Genomic DNA, 7,659 nt, shown 5'->3' on the forward strand with positions numbered 1-7,659 from the left:
GAGACCCCAGTGATCTCCCTCACTTGCTGGACTTCTGATCATGCCAGTCCTCACTGTGAAGCTGTTGTTCAAAGAATACAATTTATTTTGTTGAATATAAAAACTTCTTTCTACCAACTGTGACATATACATTTGCTACAACATCTCAGTTGTAGCAAGTGTGATTTACAGAATAAGTAGTGTGTTGTAGGGTGGAAGGTAAGATGTCTGGGATCTGGAGACATGATCAAAGCTAATGCCCCACCTTAAGAACCTATATTAGCATGCAGTAACATGTGATTCCCATCTCCCAGTATCTGATAATAAGTCACTGTGTCTTATTGCAGAAAACTTAGACTCATTTAAGTTAGAATCAGGGAGCTTTGAGAAAGAATTGACTTGCGGGGCTTTTTACAAAACTATAGAACCTAATGAGAGAATCACAGAGCAGCAAAACGGTGATGAATCAAAGCAAGTTTCGAACACCCCTGAAGCAGAGGGTTTCTGAAGCACAGCCCTCACTTCCTCTGCAAGTTTCCTCTGCAAGCCAGGACTCCCAGCAGTACCTCCAAACCATCGCTGCTGAACTCCGCATGTACCTTTCCTGTCTCAGCTCTTCTCAGCCCACTGACCCCTGAGGTTGCCCATCCTTGGGGAAGGGAGTGAAGATGCAATGCCGCCTTCACTCCCACCTTCTCCTATTTCCCCACTTTGTTTCTGCACATTATCTCCATACCACTCTTCTAAACATACGTGAAAGCATGTCATTTCTCCGCTCAGCATCCTTCAGTGCTCCCAGTTCCTGGGAGTCTAGTCTGGACTTCACGGCTGGGCTCTTGTTCCCCGTGCTGCCCCACACTCTGCTCCTGCTGGGTCGAACATGCCCAGCCCTCCCCCACTCTCCCAGCTCATAGACTGACTTCATCAGAGGCCCTGATTTCTATTTGCTCTGGAAATATGAAGCTTCATTTCATAGTCTCTATTTCTTGTCTTTACTCGTGTTTGACATCACCTACTGGCAAAGCTTTCCCACTCAGGGCAAGATGTCACACCAGCATGGCCCCATTAGGGAATGTTTGTCTTCTCACCCCATGGCCTGGCCTTCAGGTTTCTGAGGTTCTCCTTTAGTCCTGGGGCCTCATGGGGTTTGACCATGTCTTAGAGGGATCCACTGGTTCATGCAGTAGAATATTCTGGTCTGCAAAAATGATGTACATGAACAAATTGCTTTAAATTTTTGTCTTGCTTGGTAGTGGAGGTTGTCAGCCCTCGTTGATAGGTGGCACAAATGTGACAGGCCTCAAGCTCTTCCAGGAGAGTGACCATGTCAGACGTGCCTCAGTGAGTCTTGGTTGTCAGCTTTTTGGATCTCCTTGGGTTCTTCCTGCACAATTCTGCTCAAACAACCAATGCTCGTGGTAGTAAGGGCTGATGCTGAGAGGCTGGACGCTGGTGGGTAAGGGCTTCTGTCTCAGTTCTGTCAGAGAAAGATCACACTTGATCTCCAGCATCTCCTTTGGCATGTGGAGTCTTAGTGGCAATCCTCGGAGCCTTAAGGAATCTCGGGCTAACTTCCCAAAAGCTATTATTATCATTTTTAAATTGACGTTTGTGCTGTTATTTTCATTTGGGGGACACACCCAGTAGTTCTCAGGGCCTACTCCTGGCTCTTTGCTCAAGGATAAATCCTGGCAATGCTGAGGGGACTATATCAGGTACCTGGGATCAAACCTGGGTCAACCTCCTCGTGCAAGGCAAGCACCTGCTCATTGTACTATCTCTCTAGCCCCTCCCAAAAGCTATTCTTAAATTTATACGGGTGATGTAATCTTGATGTGAGGTGAGTTATTCAGAGTTTGCACTTACCTAGCCCCCTTCTTGAATCTGGGAGATAAGGGAAGGATCAGAGAAACAGCACAACAAGCAGGACACTGGCCTAGCAAGACCCAGCCTGGGTTTGGTGCCCAGCACCTCATATGGCCCCCAAGAGTGATCTCTGAGAATAGAAGAACGAATCAGCCCTGACCACTGCCAGGTGTGGCGAAAAAGTCAAATTTTTCAAAAGAAGCACTATCTGTAGGTACAGTCAGGTGTGAGAACGAAACTTGGCTGCAGTAGCCATGTTTTTGGACCTGGGTGAGCAAAAACACACAGAGAACCCTGTGACCCAAAGCATGTGATGTGGAATAAGTATCCAGAATTCTTGCCAGCAGGGCTCAGGAACAGGGGCCATAGTGGCTCCTTCCAAGTAAACTGGAGACAACGCTTCTCTTCACATACTGAAGAATCAGCTGTTTTTCCAGCACTGCCTACAACTCAGTCTTGAAAGTGTTTCTCTTTGCATCACCTTCCCCCTCTGTATATCAAGCCACCACCGTCATCCCTTACTGAAATCCTTGCAATTAACTCCATCTGGAATCCTCTCTCCACATTTGGTACCTTTGGAAGAAACTCTTGGTACTACAATAAGGTAGGGTGCTTGCCTTGCTACACAGCTGACCTAGATTCGATGCCTGACACCACATATGATCCCCCAGGCCTGCAGGGAGTGATCTCTGAGCATAGAGACAAGAGAAATCCCTGAGACCACTAGAAAAACAGAACAAAATAAAACATTAAAATTTTCAAGTCTTTATGACCACTCCATACTCAAGTTCATTTTAGTTAGGTAAATTCATACATGACATGAAAACAGAGAAGAGCAGGACTTTTGTTAAAGTGGCTAAAGTGCTTGAAGTCAGTTAAGACAAAGAAGGGACCATTATGACAATGATAGTTGGAGACAAGAAGTGAGTGCTGGAAGGACGTAAGTGATACACTGATGCCCTTTCAATGAGAAAGATAGCAACCCACCGTGCCTAGAGAAAAAGGGGAGAGTGAGAGAGAGATGTGGGAATTGTGGAAAATGTACACTAGAACATTGTATAGTTGAAACCCAATCATGAACAATTTTGTAATTGTGTGTCTCACGGTGATTCAATCTTTAAAAAATGCTTGCTTCTGTGTGTGTATGTGTATGTGTTTGTGAATAGTGGGGGAGGTGAAGGCTAGGGGGTTCCTGTAGCTGCTCTAGTGTCCTTGCACTAGACTTGTGAGTGTTGTAGATTGTAGAGACAAGATTGCAGTGAGAGAAGTGGGTCCCAAAACTTGGATTTCAGTTCAGGCATGCCTTATTCTCAGAATGAAATACAAAACATTGCCTGAAAAATTCAGAGTATTATAAAACACTTATATGCAACGAAATACAGACTATTACCTAAAAATGAAGAATATTACAATGAAATACAGCATATTAACCCCAAGATACACAATATTGCCCCCAAAATCTAATCAGATTATAAATGGATAAGCTCATGAAAGTTTGCGGGAACAGAACAGACCCAAGCAGCTTTGGAATGGAGTCCATGTACTGGAGTCCAGAAGACCCAGGCAGGGAGGAAAAAGACTCAGGTACAAGCCCCGCACCTTGGGACATGCCAGGGCCACTAAGGTGGATGTGGTGACCCCTTGAGATTTTCCCAAATGTGGGATGCTCAACTGCAGAGTTTGAGGTAATAAGGGACTGTGGGGAAAAAAGAGACATAGAGAGAATTAAAAAGCGCTGCCCTCTAACTGGAAAAGTTCTCATGAGCTATGACCTAACAAATCTAAAATCAATCTACATGTGTGTATTGAAAATGGTAAATTGAGTAACTGGATGGAGGGTGATGAGAATCAATTTTCACAGAGCCAAAAATTCAGATAGAGGCCAGAGAGATATTCCAGTGGGTAGGGCATTTGCCTTGCATGCTGCCAACCCAGGTTAGATCCAAAGACACAAAACAAAGCAAAACAAAACAGAAGTTCAGAATAAACAATAAGAGAAGATAACAATGAATGATGTGGTTCTAGAAGCAAAATTATTTACTTATGCTTACCCTCATTGGAGTCAGTTGAAAATGCACATGTGTACTTAGGTGCTTTGTATCTGTGTGTGCCTGTACAGATACATATGTGCATAAGTGTGTGTACAGACAGATGAGCACAAAAACATTTCCCAGCACCATGTACCAAGAGGAGCACTACAGAGGTTCCCTTTATTTAAAAAAATTAAAATATTGAGGCTGAAGTGACAGTACATCAGGTAGGTCACTTGCCTTGCATGCAGCTGACCTGGGTTCAATCCCCAGTACCCAATATGGCCTCCCAAGCTTGCTGGGGATAAGTTCTGAGCACAGAGCCAGGAGTAGCCCCTAAGTATAGCCAGATGTGGCCAAAAAACTTTTAAAAATTAATTAAAAAATTAAAATATCAAGACAGAGAGAAAGTTGATTGGCAAGTGAGAAAGGCTTGAATACAGGCCTGCTTCTCTGCCATCCCACACAGCTAGTTTCCAAAGCTGACTCAGCTGTGAGCATGTGTTGCCCAAAACCCAAAAGAAAACAATAAAATATTCACAAAAAGAAACACATGTAATTTTGCTTTTCTTGGTATTGAGGCTCCTAATGAAATGACTTCCTAGTAAACAATTTCCTTTATAAAAGAAAATCACTGAATCACTGTTTCACTGTCATCCTGTTGTTCATCCATTATCTCGGGCAGGCACCAGTAACATCTTCATTTGTCCCTGTCAAGTGCTAGTGTAGCCCGATGGCATCTGCTCACTCCAGGAACACAAAGAGCGTGTTGTTGTTACTGTTTTGGGCATGTCAAATACGTCACGGGTAGCTTGCCAGGCTCTGCCATACAGGGAAAAATAAATTTTAAAAAATAAAAATAAGGAGGTCGCATGGCCAAAAATGCGGCCGCATGCTCCAGGAAAAATTGTGTCACTCCATTTTTCCTCTATGATTTATAAGTTTAACTTTTCCCTCAGGGTAAAATATATTTTTAATCAATAGTTTATTTTTAATTAGCGAGTCAACGTGAGGGTACAGTTACAGATTTATACATTTTTGTGCTCATGTTTCTCCCTTACAAAGTTTGATAACCCATCCCTTCACCAGTGCCCATTCTCCACCACCAGTAAACCAACATCCCTTCCAATATTTTAGCCACCTGGCATTTATATATCCAATGGAATTAGACAAAAAAATTTAGAGCAAATTTCTGAAAGACTGAAACATAAGGATTTCATGTTCTGTGTAGTCTTCTAAAAATATCTAAATGAATTTTTTTGTGAAACCCAATAAGAAATGTTTTAAACTCTCATTATTATATACATGCTGTAACATCAGCAGTCTGTATAAAAATTCTGAGGAAGGGGCTGGAGAGCTAGTACAGCTGGTAAAGCACTTGCCTTATACATGGACAACCTGGATTCTATCTCCAGCACCATATGTGATCCCATGAGCTCTGCCAGGAGTGACCCCTGAGCACAGAGCCAGGAGTAAGCCTTGAGTACTACTGGGTATCACTGTATTACTGTCATCCCATTGTTTGTCGATTTACTCTAGCGGATACCAGTAATGTCTCTGTTACACTCAGCCCTGAGATTTTATCAGCCTATCCTTACTCGTCTTTCCCAATGATTGGAGGCTCTTTCAGGGTCAGGAGAATGAGACCTATCCTTACTGTTTTTGGCATATTGAATACGCCACAGGTAGCTTGCCAGGCTCTGCCATGCGGGCGGGATACTCTTGGTAGCTTGCCGGGCTCTCTGAGAGGTATGTACATATCTGTTGCTGTATTTTGGATATGAATACACTACCGGGAGCTTGCCAGGCTCTCCTGAGCGGGCAATGGACTCTCTCTAGCTTGTCAGGTTCTCCGAGAGGGAGAACTAGGCTATAAGATGTTCTGGGAGCTTGGTTTTAGAGTCTCTGGATGTTGGCTGTTGATGGAATTACACGGCACTGGGGGCAGTTTCTGGTTGTGACCACCTAGCTACTGGAAAATGGGGGATCTGGATGGAAGAGGTCCAGTCCCGATCTGAGCAGCCTTGGTATCCGAGCATACCACTGGGTATGGCCCAATAAACAAAAACAAAACAAAACAAAAGTTCTGAGGAAATCTTATTGCAGAAAAGTTCAAAAGTGGCCAACAGGTTAAAAGGCTTCCCTCAAAACTTAATCGTAAAGTAAACATAAAGACAGTGGTGGAGTGTCTTGGTACCCAAGATGATGATTGGTGACGGTGAAGGTGCATACACCAAAAATGATGTCACCAATATAGTCATGCTACCTAAACTGCAATAAAAACTAAAATGTTCTTTAAAACCCTCAACAAAGTATTTCAAAGTCTTTCCTTGAGTGACTCAAAATTCTATTCAATATGTTTTTGTGAAAAAAAAATAAAAACAGTTTTTGTGGTCAAATTAGTTTCCAAGATATTGCCTACTCTCTTGGAGATGTTCAATGTTATCTTAGATAACTAAAGGCTCAGAAGATTTCTGTGGTAAAAAGACTTGATTAGGAGAACCGGAGCGGCCACACACAAGAAACGGCTCCTCTGCTCCTTAAAGACTATGATCCTGGAGGGCTACTTATCACTTGGCACCCAGCGACTTGGTACAGAAATGCATCTAGACAGTGAACTGAGCTACAACCCCAGGCCGCCGGGGGAGGGGAAAGGTTTTTCTCTCTCGGCCTTGTTTTTCGGTGACTTCTGGCAGAAATCTCTCTGGACCTAATTACTACAATATCAGAAATCCATATATAGCTCATATATTCTTCACTCTCAGCAATGAAAAACAAATGATCAAATGATGCCTTTTCAGCAGGTTTGATTGTTGGGGGAAAATTCTAAATAATAATAGTGAGCCCTCTGTTGAAATATTGAATGTACTCAAAGTATAGAGAGAGTAAAGTGAAGATCATTAGCCACTCAGGTGGGGGGTGTATGGGAGGAGGTATATCGGGGTTCTTGGTGGTGGAACATGTGCACTGGTGAAGGGATGGGGGTTTGATCATTATATGACTGAGACTTAAACCTGAAAGTTTTGTAACTTTTTTCATGGTGATTCAATAAAATAAAAGTTCAAAAAAAAGTTGTGTCACTCTTTTCTGGGAGCTTTGTATCTGGATCTTGGCCATTGATAAGATTACATGATATTTATAAAGAATATAAAATTTTTAACTTTGTTTTGTTTTGGGGTCACATTATGCTCAGGGCTTACTCCTGGCTCTGTGCTCAGGGATCCTGGTGGTTCAGGGTGTTGGGGATCAAATCCAGGTCAGCCACCAGCAAGGCAAGCCCCCTGCCCACCAACTTATCTCCCCATCCCCATAAATAAGAAATTTTTTAATGAAGGAAAAACCCTTATTCAAGTTGTTAGCATTTTTTAACATAAATGAAGATCTTAACTCCAAAACGCTAAAGTGTTTCTTCTCCACATGCCTCCTTTCTTTCCTTTGTCTTTTTCTATTGATTTCTCCTCATGACTTCCTTAACCCATATTAGTTCTTGGTTTGCTGTTGCCAATTCTGGTCTCAGCCTGAAGTCATCGGAAAGCTATCTCAGGTCTACAGTCTGACAAATAGAGAAACAAGAAGGATGGTTAGTTTGGCCTCTTAAATTCAGGCACTTCTTTATTTTATTTAAATCCTCTTCAGAACTCCTGAATTAACAGCTTATCTTTTTTAATTTGTAAATAACCTTTAGTGTCAAGCTCTTAATTTTTTAACAAATAAATGAGGTTAGACACAGCGGTGCCTGAAGTAGTTACTACCTGATGATTGTGGTGAAGTGTTTTTCTGAATA

Source organism: Sorex araneus, chromosome 7 (assembly GCF_027595985.1).
Source record: "Sorex araneus isolate mSorAra2 chromosome 7, mSorAra2.pri, whole genome shotgun sequence".
Taxonomy (NCBI): Eukaryota; Metazoa; Chordata; class Mammalia; order Eulipotyphla; family Soricidae; genus Sorex; species Sorex araneus.